This window comes from Monodelphis domestica, chromosome 2 (assembly GCF_027887165.1).
Source record: "Monodelphis domestica isolate mMonDom1 chromosome 2, mMonDom1.pri, whole genome shotgun sequence".
In the NCBI taxonomy this organism is placed as follows: domain Eukaryota; kingdom Metazoa; phylum Chordata; class Mammalia; order Didelphimorphia; family Didelphidae; genus Monodelphis; species Monodelphis domestica.
Genome location: NC_077228.1, coordinates 299,063,233 through 299,086,380, shown reverse-complemented (window position 1 = coordinate 299,086,380; position 23,148 = coordinate 299,063,233). Strand labels below are relative to the sequence as shown.

Below are 23,148 nucleotides of genomic sequence, written 5' to 3'. Positions count from 1 at the left end.
TAGGGTGTTAGATTAGATAAATCTCTTCCAGTTCTTTTTTTAAGTCATATTTGACTCTGTGACCCCATTTGGGGTTTTCTTGACAAAGATACTGAATTTATCATTTCCTTTGCCACCTCATTTTATAAATGAGGAAACCAAGGCAGATGAGGTTAGGTAACTTGCCCAAGGTTACATAGCTACTAAGTATTGAGGCCAGATTTGAACTCAAGGTTATGAATCATTATGATTCCTGGTCCAGCACTCTATCCACTGTACCACATAAGTTTTAATTATTTCATTACAAAGATTAAAAAAAACCCTAAATCTCTAGTGATTAAAGTCACATATGGTCACAGAAATAGTCCAATGATAGAGCCAGGACTATAACTTGTCTTTTGTTTTTCTGATCAGTGTTTTTTCTACTTAATTATTCTTTTTTTTTTAAACCCTTACCTTCCGTCTTAGAGTCAATACTGTGTATTGGCTCCAAGGCAGAAGAGTGGTAAGGGTTATTCAATGGGGGTCAAGTGACTTACCCAGGGTCACACAGCTAGGAAGTGGCTGAGGCCAAATTTGAACCTAGGACGTCCCGTCTCTAGGCCTGGTTCTCAATCCACTGAGCTACCCAGCTGCCCCCTCTACTTCATTATTTTTAAACTCTCTGTAGCACTACATATTTTCCCATAAAAAGAAGTGAGAATCAATGGAATGAATAAATGAATAAAAAATGTATTAAGCACTTGCTATGTGTCGATGCAATAATTTGAATGTACAAATACAAAATAAAAGCAAACTTTTATAGTTAAAGAGCTTATATTTGAAAATGAAAAGAGAATACTTATAGGCAATAGTAGTGAGGGAGGAATATTTTCATCTGTAGAGGTCAGAAATGGCCAGTAGGACAATTGAGTAACATTTTTTTCCCCAGAAATAGTATTGTTTATTTGATTATCATTCTGGGAATAAGCATTCAAAAGTAGAGCCAGGTAGGGAATGGCTTACTGAATCATACCTGAGGGATGATAGTCTGAATCCAGAATAGAAGCCCTAGAGCAGTGATGGTGAACTTTTTAAAGACCAGGTGGTATGCCTGCCACCCTCCACTCCAAAGGTCAAATGTTATGCCCCCCCCACTTATCCCAGACAGACAAGGAGAAAAGATGGGGAGTGACCTGAGCACTCCACTCAGGGAAAGGGAGTAAGTTCTTCTATTGGACTATTAGGGAGTAGGGTGGAGAGGCAAAGTGGGGAAGGGAAAGGGAGCAGCTCTGCCCAAGTTCTTCTGCCTTTCTAGTAACTAATTCAGATGGGCAACAGTACATATACCCACAGAGAGGTCTCTGTGTGCTATCATTGGCATGCTTGCCATAAGTTTGTCATCATGGCCCTTGAGGTACCTAGGTGATGAATGCAGGGCTTAAGGGTAGGGCATATATGCCAAGAAAATGGTGGAACTCACCACCATGGCATGGGGATGGCCCTATCACTGTGCAATGGGTCTGAGGAAATGCTTAAATAAGTGGGAAAATGAGAAAGTATAAGGAAAAAGTACCAAGTTCTGCCCAGATGTCACATGTTAATCCAGACCACCTAAAAGGATAGCCTGTAAAGGAAAGAACTATTTTAGACTATTCATTGTAGCATTATTATTATTTTTTACCTTCCTGAAAAATGGCTTAAATTTACCTCTTCCCAGAATTCTACCTGCTGGTTCAGGGTAGCCCTAGGTAGGAGATCATTCATGTGCTCCAATATGCATCTTTTTTTTAGCTCATCAATCAACTGAGTTAAGATGTTATTGAACTAAGTGGTAAACCATGTAGAAGCAGTAGTAGGCACCTTTTTTTTTCCATTTTGTCCATTGAAATAGCAACTAAAATTTTATTTGTAATAATTTTCAGGGAGATTTAGATTAAGTAAGGGAGACAAACTAATGGTTTTAAATGTCACCACGAAATCCCTATTCTGTCCCATAAGTAAGCAAATGGTATGTCACATCCATCAGTACCCTCACGGGGCCTTGACTGTATTCAGCTGTTCAGTGTTGGTTTGGGCTGTCACAACAGGGTAACATGGAACAGTGTCTAGCTGCTCAGTAATTAAACAGGAGACTTGGGTTTTTAGTTTAAAAACTTGTCACATATTGTTTTGCATGGCCAGTGATGGATACTTGTCAGCTCCATCTCATTCTCAGACAGGAGCCTAGGGTCATCATTAGCACATGCCTTTGATTGTCAGGAAATGAAGTACCAGGCATTTGGAAGTATCTTTCATCGCCTCCTTGGTTGAAGTTTTCTTAATTCTAAAGAAAAAGAAAAATCCATACACAGTTTATTGCCTCCTTCACAAGCTGGCAGTTTCAAAAGGTCCATTGGTTGATTAAGTAATAAGAAGACAAATCCAAGACAGTGTAGATTAAAACATATCCTGGGGTTTGATGCTGCAATACCAGGAATTAGTGGTTGTATAGCCACAGGGTATCATGAATGATGATGTATTTTTAGAAATAGCATTTTCATTGCTAAAATATGTTATAGAAATTTATCCTTCAAAGTTTATTTTTTTAAATAATAGAGTACATTTAAATGATGCATACTATCTTGTACATATGTTTTCAAATGACTATTCATGCAAATGTGCATGAAATGATGAAAGCCCTTCAACATTAAATAAATTAGCATATTGGACAAAAGTTGAAATATTTAGTCTCAAATTATTATTTGGTTTATTTGGGGATCTATGATTATATTTAGCTCAAGTCAAGCATCTCTTCCTTTCCTTTTCCCTGTCCCTCAAATAAACCTTGAGGAGCATAGCAAAAAGAGTACCATTATAAAAATCATTTTGCTAGCCCAACAGACATAAAACATCCAATGAAGATAGCAATCTAGTCAACGAGCACCTGCTTTGTTTTTAGATTTATGTATAACAAAAGTGTTCTTATGAATTTTCATAGCATTCAGAGATTATTGATTTAGACAAGAGGAATCTCGGAGCCATTTAGAATAATATTCTCATTTTACAGATCAAGAAACTAAGACCTAGAAAGATTAAATGACATTCTCAAAGATTGTGGTACACATTGACCTTTCTGTTTTTGACCTCCTGGGGATATAGGTTTAGCACTTGGATTTCACAGTTTAGAGGCATGAATAGTTTAATAATTTTGCTTGCATAATTCCATTTTTTCCCAGCCTGGTTGAGTCAATTCATGGCTCTGTGTATGTCTTCCTACAAATTTTCAAATGTTGACTTTTTGTTTGTTGCAATCTGCCAATTTTTGGATATGAGATGAAAATCCAAGGTGTAGAGTCAAGATGGTGGCTTAGAAACAGCAGAAGCCAAATTCTCTGTGACTTTCATTCCCCGCCAAAAGCAAAAAAGAAGCACTTCAAAAAAGACAGAAAGCCAAACTCAATAACAAGCCAGAACCACAGGTCTATCCTATTTGATTCAACCAGAAAGGTACACAGATAAAGTTGAATTCTCCAGTATAAGGGAATGATACAACACCTTTCCCCCACCTACTGTGCTGAGACCTGAGGTAGGACTCAGGTTGACTGTGGGATTCTAGGGTGAAGGCTGTAACCAAGATGGAGTACTAGGTACCACCACGGGAAGCTCAGGGCTCTGACCTGTCAGCTGGTAGGGAGGAGGCTGGCAGAGAGGGGCAGAGGGAAGGACCACGGATAATTACCTTCAGCCTCCACACCTTCAAAATCACCTTCACCTTCATCTTCTGTCTCTGCCCACAGCTGGGGAAAATTTGACCTTAGGGCACATTAATACAACTGGTCATTTCAACTGGCCTAATACAGTTTACCCAAGAATAAGTCCCTTCAGGGCAGAAAGGAGGGGGAAAGAAGGAAAAAAATATGAGTAAACAACAGAAGAAGAAGAAGAAGAAAGAAATTACAATCGACAGCATCTCTTCAGGTAATAAACAAAGAACAAATGGAACAGAGGACCTAAGAATAGCAAGTAAAACCTCAGAAACTCAAGCAAATTGGACTTGGGCTCTGGAAGAGCTCAGAAAAGAAATGAAGGTCCAGAGTTGATTTGTTCCAGGCTATTCCTATTATTAGAGATTTGGAGCAACTCTTTATAAGGCTCTAGAGAGTTTATAATTTCTTTTAAACTTCATGTCCTTTGACCTGTTATCTATTGGAGAATGGCTTTTTATCTTAAATATGTGTTGGTTCTGGGTATATATCTGGATAGCATACTTTAATCAGATGTATTTTATTAAAAAGGTAATAATTTTCCTTATTTAAAATCTTTTAAAAACCTAAGTAGGTGAAATTCTCTATTTGGTTGAGAATTTTTTTCCCTTAGAAAGACATCTCCTTTCATTATCCTTTATTTTGAAAAATGGTGACCTTTTATATTTAGGTTGAACATCCATTCAGAATTTACTGTGGACTTCTGGGTAAGCATGGCGGCAGTCTAAATGCAGGTCACTTACTCTCCCTAGCACACACTAACAAGGACTACCCCAAAAGAACTTAAGAATCATTTTCAGAGGAATGGAGGAGCTGTTCAGTAGGACGCAGCATTGAAGGTGTGTGGGATTGGGGCTTTTCCAGTCTATAAGAGGGTGAAAGGGCTTGCACCCAAACATGAGCCAATCCACCTTCCCCCACCCCCACCTTCAGAGCCAGAGCCAGAGCCAGCACACGCCAAGACAAGCAAGCAAGGGGTACCCCTGGAGTAAGCAAGGGGCACCTCTGGGTCCTTGGGAGCTGACTAGGACCACAAAGGACCCACCCCTGAAAGCAGCTAGGTGAGAAAACCCAGCACACGAGGGAGCTCAGACCTTAGGTGCCCAGAGCGAGCGCACCCGCCAGAACCAGGGAGTGGGCAAGGAGTACCTCTAGAGCAAGCAAGGGGCACTTCTAGGTCCTTGGGAGCTGACTAGGACAGCTGGAGAACTACCCCTGAAAGCAGCTAGAACGGAAACCCAGGTGGGCAGGAGAGCGCAGACCTTGAGCACCCCTAGGAAGTTAGCATCAAGAAGAGCTGCAAAGGGCTGCAGATATTTGAGAGCTTGTCTCAGGCAAAATCCTTGCTCCTTAACTCCATATAGAGAACCTGCCCATCTGACTCAGATTTCTGACTAAGGAGGGAAGGGAAAACATCCAGGAAAATGGCTAATTGTGCACAGGAGCCTCAAAATCCATCTAAAAAACCCCAAAAGAAGGATGTGACCCTCAAGAATTTTTATGGAGGAAATACCCAGGCTACAGAGGAAATACTGGATGAAATTCAAACAAAGGCAAAACAGCACGTGGCATATTCACAAAGATTGATCTTATACTGGGCCATAAAAACATGGCATACAATTGCAGAAAAGCAGAAATAATAAATGCAACCTTTTCAGATCATAAGGCAATAAAAATAATAATCAGTAAGGGTACATGGAGAGGCAAATCAAAAATTAATTGGAAATTAAATAATATGATTCTCCAAAATTGACTAGTCAGAGAACAAATCATAGAAACAATTAATAATTTCATTGAAGAAAATGACAATGATGAGACTTCCTTTCAAACTCTATGGGATGTGCCAAAGCAGTACGCAGGGGAAAATTTATATCCTTGAGTTCATATATTAGCAAATTAGGGAGGGCAGAGGTCAATGAATTGGACATGCAAATCAAAAAACTTGAAAGTGAACAAAATAAACAAAATAAAAACCCTCAGAAGAAAACCAAATTAGAGAACCTAAAAATTAAGGGAGAAATTAATAAAATCAAAAGTGATAGAAGTATTGAACTAATAAATAAGACTAGAAGCTGGTATTTTGGAAAAAACAAACAAAATAGACAAAATATTAGTCAATCTAATAAAAAAGAGGAAAGAAGAAAACCAAATTAACCGTATTAGGGATGGAAAGGGAGAACTCACCTCCAATGAAGAGGAAATTAAGGGGATCATTAAAAACTATTTTGCCCAATTATATTGTAATATATATATATATATACATATATATATGTGCCAATCTAGGTGATAAGGATGAATATTTACAAAAAATATAAATTACCAAGATTAGCAGAAGAAGAAATGGAATTCTTAAATAATCTCATATCAGAAAAAGAAATTGAACAAGCCATCAAAGAACTCCACAAGAAAAAATCCCCAGGGCCTGATGGATTCACAAGTGTGAATGAATCAAACATTCAAAGAATGGCTAATCCCAATACTATACAAACTATTTGACATAATAAGCAAAGACGGAGTTCTACCAAATTCATTTTACGACACAAATATGGTACTTATCCCAAAGCCAGGCAGGCCAAAAATAGAGAAAGAAAACTACAGACCAATCTCCTTAATGAATATAGATGCAAAAATCTTAAACAGGATACTAGCAAAAAGACTCCAACAAGTCATCACAAGGGTTATTCATTATGATCAGGTGGGATTTACACCAGGAATGTAAGGATGGTTCAATATCAGGAAAACCATCCAAATAATTGACCATATCAACAAGGAAACCAACAAATACCACATGATTATCTCAATAGAAACAGAAAAAGCTTTTGACAAAATATAACGCTCATTCGTATTGAAAACACTAGAAAGTATTAGGAATAGAAGGGTCTTTCCTAAAAATAATAAACAGTATCTATCTAAAACCATCAGCCAACATCATCTGCAATGGTGATAAATTAGATGCATTCCCAATAAGATTAAGAGTGAAACAAGGATGCCCATTATCACCTTTATTATTCAACATTGTACTATAAACACTAGCAATAGCATTTAGAGAAGAAAAAGAAATTGAGGCTATTAAAATTGACAATGAGGAGACCAAGGTATCACTCTTTGCAGATGACATGATGGTCTACTTAAAGAATCCTAGAGAATCAACTAAAAAGCTAGTGGAAATAATCAACAACTTTAGCAAAGTTGCAGGATACAAAATAAACCCATATAAGTCATCAGAATTTCTACATATCTCCAACACATCTCAGCAACAGGAATTAGAAAGAGAAATCCCATTCAAAATCACCTTAGACAATATAAAATACTTAGGAATCTATCTCCTGAGACAAACACAGGAACTATATGAACACAACTACAAAACACTTTCCACACAACTAAAACTAGATTTGAGCAATTTGAAAAACATTAACTGCTCATGCGTAGGACAAGCTAATATAATAAAAATGACCATCCTATCCAATCTTACCTATCTATTTAGTGCCATACCCATTGACCTTACAAAAACATTTTTATGGCATTAGAAATAACTATAACAAAGTTCATTTGGAAGGACAAAAAATCAAGGATATCCAGGGAACTCATGAAAAAAAATACAAAGGAAGATGGCCTTGCAGTCCCAGATCTCAAACTCTATTATAAAGCAGTGGTCATCAAAACAATTTGGTACTAGGTAAGAGACAAAAAGGAGGATCAGTGGAATAGACTTGGGGTAAGTGACATCAGCAAGCCAGTCTATGACAAATCCAAGGACCCCAGCTTTGGGTACAAAAATCCAATATTTGATAAAAACTGTTGGGAAAATTGGAAGACAGTGTGGGATACACCAAGATAAACTCAGAATGGGTGAATGACTTGAAAATAAAGAAGGAAACTATAAGCCAATTATGTGAACACAGAAGAGTATACATGTCAGACCTTTGGGAAGGGAAAGATTTTAAAACCAAGCAAGACTTAGAAAGAATCACAAAATGTAAAATAAATAATTTTGACTACATCACATTAAAAATGTTTTGTACAAGCAAAACCAATGTAACTAAAATCAGAAGGGAAGCAACAAATTGGGAAACAATCTTCATAACAAAAACCTCTGACAAAGGTGTAATTATTCAAATTTACAAAGAACTGAATCAATTGTACAAAAAATCTAGCCATTCTCCAATTGACAAATGGGCAAGGAACATGAATAGGCAGTTTTCAGTTAAAGAAATCAAAACTATGAATAAGCACATGAAAAAGTGTTCTAAATATCTGATAATCAGAGAGATGCAAATCAAAACAACTCTGAAGTATCACCTCACACATAGCAGATTGACTAAAATGACAGCAACAGATAGTAATGAATGCTGGGGGGATGTGGCAAAGTCGGTACATTAATTCTTTGCTGGTGGAGTTGTAAATTGATTCAACCACTGTGGAGGGCAATTTGGAACTATGCCCAAAGGGAGCTAAACGACTGCCTGCCCTTTGATCCAGCCATAGCACTGCTGGGTTTGTACCCCAAAGAGATAATAAGGAAAAAGACTTGTACAAGAATATTCATAGCTGCTCTTTTTGTGGTGGCAAAAAACTGGAAAATGAGGGGATGCCCTTCAGTTGGAGAATAGCTGAACAAATTATGGCATATGTTGGTGATGATATACTATTGTGCTAAAAGGAATAATAAAGTGGAGGAATTCCATGGAGACTGGAACAACCTCCAGGAAGTGATGCATAGCGAAAGGAGCAGAACCAGGAAAACATTGTACACAGAGGCTAATACACTGTGGTACAATTGAACGTAATGGACTTCTCCAGTAGGGTCAATGCAATGTCCCTGAACAATCTGCAGGGATCTATGAGAAAAAAAAAAAAACACTATCCACAAGTAGGAGACAAACTGTGGGAGTAAAAACACCGAGGAACAGCAACTGCTTGACTACAGGGGCCAAGAGGATATGATTGGGAATGTAGACTCTAAATGAACATCCTAGTGCAAATACTAACAACATGGAAATGGGTTTGGATCAAGGACACATGTGATCCCCATTGGAATTGTGCATCCACTATGGGAGGAGTGGCGGAAAGGGAGGGAGGGAAAAAATGACTTCTGTATCCAATGAATAATGTTTGAAATTGACCAAATAAAAATAATGTTTTTAATAAAAGAATTTACTGTGGCATATAGTATAACTACTAATCTAAACTTATTTTCTTTCTAACTGATGTGCATTTTCCCCAGTAGTTATCACCAAATAGAGTTTCTTTCTCTTAGTAGTTTATGTTATTGAATATTGGCCTGAATTTTGTTAATTTTTTATTTCTAAATATGCTATCTGTTTCACTTATTTTCTTGCTTATTTGTAATCACTACAAAATACTTTTAATGATGTCTGCTGTTTAAAGATTACTACTAGTAAAAGACAGTGCCTTTCAGATTTGGTGAATCCTTTCAAATAGTCAGTAATTGTTCAGAATTTAAGTGCCTACTGTGAGTAGATACAAATACAAAGAATGAAACAATCTTTACTCTCAAAGAATTTAATATTCTAATGAAGAAAATGCCAAGAATATATGTAACACACACATAAATTTATTATGCACACATACATATTATATGTATCTACATGTAACAAATAAATGCAGTGTAGTTCATTATTGCATCAGGAAAGGTTTTATGTAGAAGATAGTACTTGAACTTCAGGAAATTGGAAGGAATAGAGTGATTTTATGAAGTAGCAATGGACACCTAAGTGGTGTACTAGCGAGGGGTCAGGAACCAAAGCTTGAAAGGTCTAAGAGAGAGGGGACAGATAAAAAGGAGCACTACTTCCCCTCTTAGGTAGAGCTTCACAAGGGGATTTGATCAAAGTCCAAAGCTGAAAGATAAGAAGGAAATCCCCTTCATTCTCTAGTTTCTGGTTTCTTCCCTTGATAGATATTATCCTGATCCCCTTAGTACATTAGATGAATAAGATGTTCAGTTTCTTCTGGATTAATAAGATCTACTTATTCTTTGTAGTATTTAGGAAAGGTAGGTTTAGGATAGAGGGAAAATTAGAAAATCCCTAATTTAACCTAAATTCCCCTCAGGGGTGAGGGCTCAGGTCTGGAGACCTGAGTTCCTGATGTGATTGTGGAGTCAGGCTGTTGTATTTTCCTGATATAGAGGAATGTACAGTTATTGAAGAGATCAATTGAAAATCTTGTGTGGAAAGTCTCTTATCTTCCCAAAAGGGAAAAAAAAAATCTCTATCTGCTACTGAGGAAGGATGGCTAATCTGATTTTCTTCAGATAGATGAGATATCACAACAGGTTGAGCTCAGCAAGATGCTCTTCTCCCTTCAAAGAGAAAAGAACTCCCTCTCCAACTACTGATCTGCTTTTATTGTCTAGAAGTTCTAGCCCATTTCCCATTGATAGCAAAATTCCATTCTCTTCCTGCATGTTGTTTTCCTGCAACCCAAGTCCTTATAATGCTGTCTGTAACTCTCTCATCCATAGGTGGTACAGTGGAGAGAGTGCTGAACCTGGAGCTAGGAAACTTCATTCATCTATATTAGTTCAAATCTGACCTTAGACACTAGCTGTATGACTCCAGGAAAGTCACTTAATTCTGTTTACATTATGTTTCCTAATATATCAAATAATTTGGAGAAGGAAATGGTAAAACACTCTAGTATCTAAAAGAAAACCCCAAATGGGGTCATGGAGTTGGACAAAACTGAAAAATGACTGAACAACGAAATCAGGTGGCATGGAGAAGGGGATGCATTTTCAGTATTGGAAGAGCCAATTAAGTATGGGGATGGATGACGGAGCACTTTGGCTGAAGAATTAAGAGAAGACCAGTATGGAAAGATTTCAGAGTGCAGGAGAAGATGGAATGTGTAATGAATAAAGCTGGACAGATTGTGAAAGGCTAGCCACTAGAGTTGACTAAATAGGGGAGTAAGAAAGTTCAATATACTGTTGAAGAAAATTACTTTGGGCAAGAGTGGAGGATAGACTAGAGCAGGGGAGAAACTTAAGGCAGAGAGAGACCAGGGAGAAAACTACCTTGAGATTCACCATATGTGATTCTGCCTGATGGTCAGATGTGTTTCTGTTTGGAGATTTTAGGAGTAACTTTCAACTAAGTCATTGCTTTATCATTGCTGAACATTTTTCCCCCTATGATGCCTAAATAAATCCCCTTTTATAAATGTTAAATGGCCTATGAGTATCTCATCTTGTTCTGCTCTTTGACTTAAAGAACCAGATCATCCTGGATCAATCCCAACTGAAAACACCTGACATATTCAATCCTTTGTTAAGTCTTATCATCTCATATTCCAGGGTATTACTTGTATATGCCAAGATTCTAAATTCTTATCCACTTTTGCTTGGACTATTACAGCTGCTCACCTGATTTTTCTAAAGCACACATCTAACCATGTCACTCTGACCCCTGAGAAAACTGAGGGCTCCAAGAGATTAGGACAGAAACTGTGGAAATTGAGTGAACCACACTGACTCCATCTTGTGACTCAGTTCTGAAGCTAACTAGGTTCTTTTTCTTTTCAACATGAACCTAGTCCAGATTCTGTCTTGCAAGAAAAGTTTACTCTGTTGTGGGAATTAGTAGAAATCTTACTACATTGTTGAACCTAGGCCTTATGACTGGGAAAGGGGGCTACCTTTCTCTGCTACTTAGAGATCCTTAACTAAAGTTATGTTGACCCAAAATGCATTCAGATTCTGAGAATAATGCAAGGAGTTTTCTTATAATTGTACACCTCAAGCAATCCATGTGTTTTATATGAAAACTGGCCCCTTACTGATCGATCAGTGACTGTTTTCATGTCCTTTTGAGTGTTTATAAATATTTGGGAAGAAGTGAGAAACCAGTTTTCCTAAATTCAGAGGATTGTACCTGTTCACTGTTCCCTTCCCAACTTGGAAAATTCCTAATCTTTTCTCTAACTGTAAATCAGATTGCCTAATCTTGTATTGTTTTAATCAGCTTTATTTGAATGTTTTTAATATGTAAAAGTCTGTCTCCTTCTACACTTATGGTCCAGCCCTGTTGTTGGGCAATTGCCATACATTGCTTCATATATCAATATTCTGAGAGCCATTTCCCCCTGTTATTTCATGTTGACCTGTGTAGTAGATAAAGAAACTTGGTGAATTATAGTGGTGGAGAATTTTATAGAAGTTGCACCAGAAAGCAAGCCAAGGAAAAAACTGAATCTTCTTGAGCCCCTCCCCTACACTACCTTCTGTTTCTTTCAACAGTCTGGGTAATGATCTTCTCACAGGTGGTAAGTTGAAGATTTTCCCCTAATAACCAAATCCCACAACTAGTCCTTTAACTAAAGGGGTTTTTATTCTTTGGGGAGAAGGGGTAAGAATAAGTTAGGGAGGAAAGAGGGAAATTAGAGTCTCCCTAATTTCTAAGTTATCTTGTTGATTGAAGATTTGAAATATAGTCAGTTCAGAAAATAAATTATCTTCCCCTAAGGATAGATATTGACAGCACTGCTGACAAGTTTCTTCTGGGCTAAACAAAATTGCTTTTCAGTTCACAGTCTATGTAGAAGGCAATGACTAGAGAGGAGAAGAATAGGTCTGTCTTCCACCTTCAAGTAGAGACAGCCAAGAAGGAATCAAGTCTCAGGCAGGTGGACCTTCCTGACTGCTAACTTCAAGGTTCCTTTGGAACAGTCTCTCTCTCCTCCTCCGCTGAATAGTGTTCCAAAAGTTCTGAGCTCCTTTGCTTTTTTGAAGATCCATTTTTCTTTGCCCAATATTTCCATTTACACCTACCACACACCCCTGCATTTGCTTCCTATTCCCCCTAGAGTGATATAAAACTCTTGAATTTAGCATATTAAGTTTTTCACAACCTGGATCTCCCCTGTCATTTGAGTTCTATATATTTGTCTCCTCCACATACTCTAAGGTTCAGCCTCTCTGGCCAACCTGAGGTTCTTTATAAACATTGCTGCATTTTTTACCTCCATGCCTTGGCTATGGTTGTCCTCTTCCCCCTTCCCAATCCTAGAATGTTCTCCCTCCTTTCCTAGGCTTTTTAAGATCTCTGACTTCCTTCAAGATTCAATTTGTGTTCTTTAGCAGACCTTTCTCAGTCCCCCAGCTGCTAATATCTTCTCTTTTAAAGTTACCTTGTGCTTCCTTCATTAGAATGCTCTATAAATTCTTTGAAGACAAAGACTATTTTGTTGTTATTCAGTTGTTTCAGTGATGCCAAGGTCATTGTGACCACATTTGCTGTTTTCATGTGAAAGATAATGGAGCGATTTGCCTTTTCCTTCTCCATCTCATTTTATAAGTAAGGAATTGAGGCAAAGAGGGTTTAGTAATTTGCTCAGATTGGGCTATTAAGTATCTGAAGCCAGATTTAAACTCAGAAAGATGAGTTTTTCCTGATTTCAAGGCCCAGTGCTCTATCTATTGCCCAACTTAGCTCCCCCAAATACTACTTTAGCTTTTATTTAATTTCTCCAGAATTTTTGATGATGTCTGATATATTAGAGCATTTACTAAATATGTTTCATAATTGATTGATTTTTATTGGTATGGTCCAACCATGAGTAATGAATATCACTTCAATTATTTGTTTATGCTTTAGTTTTATACTATATTTATTTTAAATCCTAACAGTATCTTTGCTGACTTCTTCTAGATACTTTATTCATCTTATAGTCATTTTGAATAAGATTTAACTTTCCATTATTTCCTCCTGGATTTTATTATTAATATATAGAAATGCTAATGATGTGAATAGATTTTTTTATAACCTGCCACTTGACTAAATTTATTAACAATTTTAGTTTCATTTCTGATCACTGGGGTTTTCTGGATAAACCATCATTCTGTTTACAGGTAGGAATATTTTCATGTTTACTATTTGCCTATATTTATATCTTTACTCTTTTTTCCTTTAGATTTTGTTACCACCAGTTTTCTATTTAAAACATTTTTAACATTAAGATCAGGTTACATAAAATATTGACACTTTGGAGAGACAAAATGTATAGAAGCTACCCTGATCTTTTATTATTCTTATTAAAAGAATGAAAAAGTTCTTTTGACCCAACTCTTTGATTCAGCTATCTTCCTATCTCTTTCCTTTCATCATACAACTTAGTGAAAGGAAGAAATATATTATGCATCCCTTCACTGATGCCACTTCCTCACTATATATTCCTTAATTCCTTGAAATTTGACTTCTGCCTTCAAATTTCTGCTGAAATTATTTCTTTGGAAATCACTATTCTTCCTCTTTGGCAAATCCAATGGATTTTTTCCTCATTCACAATCAGATCAATTCAATTAGAGAATCACTAAATATGTGCAAACTGATTGTACTTTTTAAGGCAATAATGACACAAAGAAGAAAAATATCATAGCTGGTACTAATAAAGAACTTCCACATTAGAACAGGGCCGGTAGGGGGCAGCTGGGTAGCTCAGTGGATTAAGAGCCAGTCCTAGAGATGGGAGGTCCTAGGTTCAAATCTGGCCTCAGCCACTTTCTAGCTGTGTGATCCTGGGCAAGTCACTTGACCCCCATTGCCTAGCCCTTACCACTCTTCTGCCTTGGAGCCAATACACAGTATTGACTCCAAGACGGAAGATAAGGGTTTAAAAAAAAAAAAGAACAGGGCGGGTATGTGTGAGTACATAGAAGATATCACAAACAAATATGATACAAGGAAGAATGTAGTTGGGGTCATGGAAGAACCAGGGAAGGCCATGAAAAGATTTAAGGAAGGAGTGATAATTTTATTCCTGGGATTTAAGAGTCCCATAATACAATCACTCTGCATTATATGATAATGATGACCTTCTCCTTTATTAGTTCTTCTTTTACTTCTCTCACCACTGATCTCCTTTAGTAGCTATTCTTCTTCCCTCTTTTTCCTAAAAGTTATTCCTTAGGTACTATTCCATACTGTCTTCTCCTCATTATACCATATCACTTGAAAGTATTAATATAGTTTTGTCTATCAGTTTTAGGGAAGAGAATTGCAGTCCAAAATATAACTCCTATTCTCACCTTTCCCTAGCAATACAATACTTCATATTCAGAAAGGTATATCCTTCTCTTCTCATTCCTGTGATGGTATTTCCCCTCCCATGCTTCTCCTCATTCATCTATCTATTTGGGCCACTTTTGTTATTAACTTCATTATAATATTCTTAACATATAGTGGTATAATCCTGAACAAGATCAGTTTAAACTCCAAAGAGAAACTCCTGCTTTATCCTATTAATGATCTTACTGTGCTTGGGCATCAGTCCTTAAATTCATCTCATGATTACTCTCAACTTAGTTTTGGTTTGTTAATTACCTAGATAGATAATCCTACTTCTTCCAAGTTCTAGTAAATCCACCTGAGTGTCCACTTCATACCTGATATTCTCTTATATTTCATAAAGTAAAATGTTTGAAAAAATGATGCTATAAATTTGTTTAACATACCTTATTGATGTCTTTTATTTTTATAATATAATTATTTCCCAGTACTTTTATTTCCCAGCTATTTTCCCCACTCCTTTCCCAGAGAGTTCAGAACAAAGAATAAGAGGCATTTTCCATGGGTAGAGCCAAGATAATGGAGTAGAAGAAGCACTCTTTTGATCTCTTGCAACATTCCTCTCCAAACCTCTTTAAAATAATGTTTCAACACGTTCTGGTCAAGATGGTGGCTTAGAAAGAGCTAAAGTTCAGATCTCCGGAAACCCCTTATTTATCGACCTCAAACTGTATGCCCCTAGGACACCTAAATTCAAAACAAACAACAGCATAGACCCCGGGAATCCTCCTCCTGGACCTGGACCTGGATCAAAAGGTATGGCCCCCCAAAAGCCAGAACCAAGTTCACTCGGATCAAAGAGATAGGCAGAAGGAAGGTCCCAGGACCCATCCCCCCCAACCCAGAGCACTGAGTCTGAGGCAGCAGTGGGAACCTAAGAGCCAGCAAAAGGACCCCAGGGCTGGCTATTCTGAAGGCCGCACCCTGAAAACAACTTGAGCCAGTCGCAGGGGCACCCAGACAGCAGGGAAATATAGAGAGACAGAGGGGAGCCTGTAACCCCCTGGCTGGTTCCTTCCATCCCAGTCTCAGGGAAGGTCCCTGCTTTAAGACACACTCAATCCAACCCAAAGGAAATTAATCCTATCGGGAGCCCTCGGAGCTCCGTGAAGCCTTGGTCCCTCCCCCCTCAGAGTGCAAGCCTCTCTAGCCCACAAAGGCTCTGAGATACCTCGGGGACAGTGCAAAGCCAGGCTCAGAGAGTGGGAGTAAGGCAATGAAGAAGCATCGGGAGGGAACTGAGAGCAGTAACACCCACGAATGGACAATTTGCCTGGGGCTAAAGCCTCTGAATACCAGACAGAGATGAGAAAAGCTAGACCTCCCCACTCAGATAGAGATGGCAAACAGCACAGAAAAGCCTCCACACTCCAAGAAAAACAAAAAGAAGGGGGTGACTTTGGACACATTTTATGGAGCAAAAATACAAAATACAGAGGAGATAGAAGAGGAAACACAAGCAAATGCTCCAAAACCTTCCAAAGGAAATGGAAACTCTCTACAAACCCATGAAGAATTTGAATCAGAAATAATCAAAAACATGGAAGCCTTCTGGGAGGAAAAGTGGGAAATAATGCAAAAGAAATTCACACATCTACAAAACCAGTTTGACCAAACTGAAAAGGAAAACCAGGCTTTAAAAGTCAGAATCAGCCAACTGGAAGAAAATGAGCAAGAATTAATAAAGCAAAGGCAAAAGAGCAAGAAATTAGAAGAGAACATAAAATATCTCACTGACAAGGTCATAGACTTGGAAAATAGAGGGAGAAGAAACAATTTAAGAATAATTGGACTACCAGAAAAGCCAGAAATAAACAGTAAACTTGACATCGTAATACAAGAGATAATCAAAGAAAATTGACCAGAGATTCTAGAATAAGGGGGCAATACAGGCACTGAAAGAGTTCATAGAACACCCTCTACACTAAATCCCCAAAAGACAACTCCCAGGAATGTAATTGCCAAATTCCAAAGCTTGCAAGCAAAAGAAAAAATCTTACAAGAAGCCAGAAAAAGACAATTTAGATATAAAGGAATGCCAATCAGGGTCACACAAGACCTTGCAAATTCCACTCTGAATGACCGTAAGGCATGGAACATGATTTTCAGAAAGGCAAGAGAGCTGAGCCTTCTACCAAGAATCAGCTACCCATCAAAACTGACTATATACTTCCAAGGGAAAGTATGGGCATTCAACAAAATAGAAGATTTCCAAGTTTTTGCAAAGAAAAGACCAGAGCTCTGTGGAAAGTTTGATATCGAAAAACAAAGAGCATGGAATACCTGAAAAGGTAAATATGAAGGAAAGGGAAAAGGAGAAAAATGTTATCTTTTTCTCTTATTCAAACTCTCTTCTATAAGGACTATATTTATATCAATCTATGTATATTAATATGTGGGGAAAATGTAATGTGTAAATAGGGGGAAAAGTAAGACCAAATAGAATAATCTTTCTCACACAAAGATTCACACGGGGAAGAAAACTCCTATAAGAAGGAGAGGAAAAGAGTTTTTACATAAACCTTACTCTCTGGGAAATCAACTCTGAGAGGGAAGAACATCCAGATCCATTGGGATCTTAAATTCTATCTTACCCAACAAGGGTAGGGAGAAGGGAAAACCAAGGTGGTTAGGGGGTAGGGAACATAAAAAAGGGAGAGAAGAAGAGGGGGGTGGGAGAGGGAACAAAAAGGGAGGAGCTAGAAAGGGAAATATATCAAGGGAGGGGACAAGGGGGACTGATTTAAAATAAATCACTGGATTAAAAAGTTAGAGCTGAAGAACAAAGGTTAGAATAAGGGAAGGATATCAAAATGCCAGGGAGTCCACAAGTGACAATCATAACTTTGAACATGAATGGGATGAACTCACCCATAAAACGTAGACGAATAGCAGAATGGATTAGAATCCAAAACCCTACCATATGTTGTCTTCAAGAAACACACATGAGGCGGGTTGACACCCACAAGGTCAGAATTACAGGATGGAGTAAGACCTTCTGGGCCTCAACTGACAGAAAGAAGGCAGGAGTTGCAATTATGATATCTGATAAAGCTAAAGCAAAAATAGACCTGATCAAAAGGGATAGGGAAGGTAATTATATTTTGTTAAAAGGGACTCTAGACAATGAGGAAATATCATTAATCAACATGTATGCACCAAATAATATAGCACCCAAATTTCTAATGGAGAAACTAGGAGAATTGAAGGAAGAAATAGACAATAAAACCATACTAGTGGGAGACTTAAACCAACCATTATCAAATTTAGATAAATCAAATAAAAAAATAAATGAGAAAGAGGTAAAAGAAGTGAATGAAATCTTAGAAAAATAAGAATGAATAGACATATGGAGAAAAATAAATAGGGACAAAAAGGAATACACCTTCTTCTCAGCACCACATGGCACATTCACAAAGATTGACCATACACTAGGTCACAGAAACATGGCACACAAATGCAGAAAAGAAATAATAAATGCAGCCTTTTCAGATCACAAGGCAATAAAAATAACGATCAGTAATGGTATGTGGAAAACCAACTCAAAATCTAATTGGAAATTAAACAATATGATACTCCAAAATCATTTAGTTAGAGAAGAAATCATAGAAACAATTAATAACCTAATCGAGGAAAATAACAATGGTGAGACATCTTTTCAAACCTTTTGGGATGCAGCCAAAGCAGTAATCAGAGGTTAATTCATATCCCTGAGTGCATATATTAACAAACTAGGGAGAGCAGAGATCAATCAATTGGAAATGCAAATAAAAAAAACTCGAAAGCAATCAAATTAAAAATCCCCAGCAGAAAACCAAATTAGAAATCCTAAAAATTAATGGAGAAATTAATAAAATCGAAAGTGATATAACTCTTGATTTAATGAATAAGACAAGAAGCTAGTACTTTGAAAAAACAAACAAAATAGACAAAGTACTGGTCAATCTAATTTAAAAAAGGAAAGAAGAAAAGCAAATTAACAGCATCAAAGATGAAAAGGGGGACATCACCTCCGATGAAGAGGAAATTAAGGCAATGATTAAAAATTACTTTGCCCAATTATATGGCAATAAATACACCAATTTAGGTGATATGGATGAATATATACAAAAATACAAACTGCCTAGATTAATAGAAGAAGAAATCGAATTCTTAAATAATCCCATATCAGAAAATGAAATTCAATAGGCCATCAAAGAACTCCCTAAGAAAAAATCCCCAGGGCCCGATGGATTCACAAGTGAATTCTATCAAACATTCAGGGAACAGTTAATCCCAATACTATACAAACTATTTGACATAATAAGCAAAGAGGGAGTTCTACCAAACTCCTTTTATGACACAAATATGGTACTGATTCCAAAACCAGGCAGGTCAAAAACAGAGAAAAAAAATTATAGACCAATCTCCCTAATGAATAGAGATGCAAAAATCTTAAATAGGATACTAGCAAAAAGACTCAAGCAAGTGATCAGAAGGGTCATCCATCATGATCAAGTAGGATTTATACCAGGGATGCAGGGTTGGTTCAATATTAGGAAAACCATCCACATAATTGACCACATCAACAAGCAAAATGACAAAAAATTACATGATTATCTTAATAGATGCAGAAGAAGCCTTTGATAAAATACAACACCCATTCCTATTAAAAACACTAGAAAGCATAGGAATTCAAGGATCATTCCTAAAAATAACAAACTGTATATATCTAAAACCATCAGCTAATATCATTTGCAATGGGGATAAACTAGATGCATTCACAATAAGATCAGGAGTGAAACAAGGATGCCCATTATCACCTCTACTATTTGACATTGTACTAGAAACACTAGCAGTAGCAATTAGAGAAGAAAAAGAAATTGAAGGCATCAAAATAGGCAAGGAAGAGACCAAGTTATCGCTCTTTGCAGATGACATGATGTTCTACTTAAAGAATCCTAGAGATTCAACCAAAAAGCTAATTGAAATAATCAACAACTTTAGCAAAGTTGCAGGATACAAAATAAACCCGCATAAGTCATCAGCATTTCTATATATCTCCAACACAGCTCAGCAGCAAAAACTAGAAAGAGAAATCCCATTCAAAATCACCTTTGACAAAATAAAATACCTAGGAATCTATCTCCCAAGACAAACATAGGAACTATATGAACACAACTACAAAACACTCTCCACACAATTAAAACTAGATTTCAGCAATTGGAAAAACATTAACTGCTCATGGATAGGACGAGCCAATATAATAAAAATAAACATCCTACCCAAACTTATTTATCTATTTAGTGCCATACCCATTGAACTCCCAAAAGATTTCTTTACTGATTTAGAAAAAAACATAACAAAGTTCATTTGGAATAACAAAGGATCAAGGATATCCAGGGAAATAATGAAAAAAAAACACAAATGATGGGGGCCTTGCAGTCCCAGACCTCAAACTATATTACAAAGCAGCAGTCATCAAAACAATTTGGTACTGGCTAAGAGAAAGAAAGGAGGATCAGTGGAACAGACTGGGGGCAAGCGACCTCAGCAAGACAGTATACGATAAACCCAAAGATCCCAGCTTTTGGGACAAAAATCCACTATTCGATAAAAACTGCTGGGAAAATTGGAAGACAGTGTGGGAGAGATTAGGAATTGATCAACACCTCACACCCTACACCAAGATAAATACAAAATGGGTGAATGACTTAAACATAAAGAAGGAAACCATAAGTAAATTGGGTAAACACAGAATAGTATACATGTCAGACCTTTGGGAGGGGAAAGACTTTAAAACCAAGCAAGACATAGAAAGAATCACGAAATGTAAAATAAATAATTTTGACTACATCAAATTAAAAAGCCTTTGTACAAACAAAACCAATGTAACTAAAATCAGAAGGGAAACAACAAATTGGGAAAAAAATCTTCATAGAAACCTCTGACAAAGGTTTAATTACTCAAATTTATAAAGAGCTAAATCAATTGTACAAAAAATCAAGCCATTCTCCAATTGATAAATGGCAAGGGACATGGATAGGCAGTTTTCAGATAAAGAAATAAAAACTATTAATAAGCACATGAAGAAGTGTTCTAAATCTCTTATAATCAGAGAGATGCAAATCAAAACAACTCTGAGGTATCACCTCACACCTAGCAGATTGGCTAACATGATAGCAAAGGAAAGTAATGAATGCTGGAGAAGATGTGGCAAAGTAGGGACATTAATTCATTGCTGGTGGAGTTGTCAACTGATCCAACCATTCTGGAGGGCAATTTGGAATTTGCCCAAAGGGTGATAAAAGAATGTCTACCCTTTGATCCAGCCATAGCACTGCTGGGTTTGTACCCCAAAGAGATAATGGACAAAAAGACTTGTACAAAAATATTCATAGCTGCGCTCTTTGTGGTGGCCAAAAATTGGAAAATGAGGGGATGCCCATCAATTGGGGAATGGCTGAACAAATTTTGGTATATGTTGGTGATGGAATACTATTGTGCAAAAAGGAATAATAAAGTGGAGGAATTCCATGGAGACTAGAATGACCTCCAGGAAGCGATGCAGAGAGAGAGGAGCAGAACCAGGAGAACATTGTACCCAAAAACAAACACACTGTGATATAATCGAATGTAATGGACTTCTCCATTAGTGGCGGTATAACGTCCCTGAACAATCTGCAGGGATCTAGGAGAAAAAACAGTATCCATAAGCAGAGGACAAACTGTGGGAGTAGAAACACCGAGGAAAAGCAACTGCCTGATTACAGGGGTTGAGGGTACATGACAGAGGAGAGACTCTAAATGAACACTCTAATGCAAATACCAACAACATGGCAATGGGTTCGAATCAAGAACACATGTGATACCCAGTGGAATCACATGTCAGCTATGGTGGGTGGGGGGAGGAAAAGAAAATGATCTTTGTCTTTAATGAATGATGCTTGGAAATGATAAAATAAAATATTATTTTAAAAATAATGTTTCAAATTGAATTATGGAGTGAGAGTCAACAAAAGGTCAAAGTTAAATTTTCTTTTACCCCAAGACAACTTAGGAGGTCAGAAAGAGAAATCTGTGACATAGTGGTAGAGGCTATTCTAGAGCTCTCATGAATGAAACACTAGTGGTAGGACTTAGAGGTGGTGATAGAAATATCAGAAGCTTTAGGAGCTCTCAAGCCACAGACTATAAGGGGACCTGGAAATTAGCCATAAAGAGATTACAGAGGACTTTGATGGTAGCACTGGGTGAAGGATCAGATGCTATTTGACAACTTCATTGCCTATTCCCACTTCTGGTTCGAGGATACAAAGGAGTACTTTCAGTCAAGTAGTGGGATCCCAGGAGAGTGAACCAAAAGAAATATCACTTCTTGTTCCAAAGGATCAAAGGTCTTCAGGAGCAGTATTGAGTATTCTTCTTGGTTAAGGACGACAGTGAAGACCAGGAGATCAGTAATCATATCTCTTTCTAGATCACACTATCTTAGAAACAGTGGAAATTTCTGATGCCCCAGACCTGAAAACAGCAGTGTGAAAAAGTCTGAAGCTTGATGCACTGGGAATAGAGCCCAACTTTAACATACAATTAAAATTAAGAAATGAGGTAGAAAAATGAGCAAATAACAACAAAAGAACCTGACAATAAAATCTACTATGGTGACATGAAGGATAAAGATACAAACTCAGAAGACAAGTCAAAATAGTTACAAGCAAAGCCTCAAAGAAAAAAAATGTTAATTGGACATAAGCCCAACAAGAATTCCTTGAAGAGCAAAGAAATGATTTTCAAGATTAATTATGATTGGTAGAGGAAATGTAGGTAAAAAATGAGAACAAAGGAAGAAAATAATTGAAAACATAATAGCTTGGTAAAAGATGCACAAAAATATTGAGGAAAACATCATCTTAAATAGAACAGATTTGGTCAGATGGAAGAAGATGTTCAAAATTTAACTGATAAAAATTACTTTATAAAAATCAGAATTGGTTGAATGGGGAAAAGTTGCCAAAAGATCACTGAAGAAAATAATTATTATAAATGAGAAATGGGCAAGTGAAATGGAAGGTGATGATTTCATGAGATGCAAAGAAACAATAAAATAAAGTCAAAAGAATGATAGAGACACCCACATAGAGAGAAAATAGAAGAAAAGGGAGGAAGATATAAGAGAGGAAGAGGAAGAAGGAGGAAGGGCATGTATTCCAGAGCTTTATAAGAAAAATTATCCACCAATTTAGAATACCTGTATAAAGTCTTTTTGACATTCAACATTCAAAAAATTGCCTTGCCTTATGCTTGTCCTTTATGGGATGAGAACACCCTATTCTCTTTTGTAGCAACACTTTTTTTTTTTTCAGTATTCAGAG

At 37.1% G+C, this 23,148-nt stretch overlaps 1 protein-coding gene and 1 long non-coding RNA gene across 3 annotated transcripts in view; one reads left to right on the top strand and one right to left on the bottom strand.

The window, feature by feature from the left end:
- Nucleotides 1–23,148, top strand: part of PKHD1 (PKHD1 ciliary IPT domain containing fibrocystin/polyductin) — a 770,507-nt gene that overhangs the window by 518,591 nt on the left and 228,768 nt on the right. The gene's annotated exons all lie outside the window — the stretch shown is intronic.
- Nucleotides 1,488–23,122, bottom strand: LOC130457394 (uncharacterized). The gene is made up of 3 exons (XR_008916570.1): nt 23,025–23,122; nt 3,680–3,753; nt 1,488–2,284 (listed from the first exon to the last, which is right to left on the bottom strand). It is a non-coding gene; the product is annotated as an uncharacterized LOC130457394 (long non-coding RNA).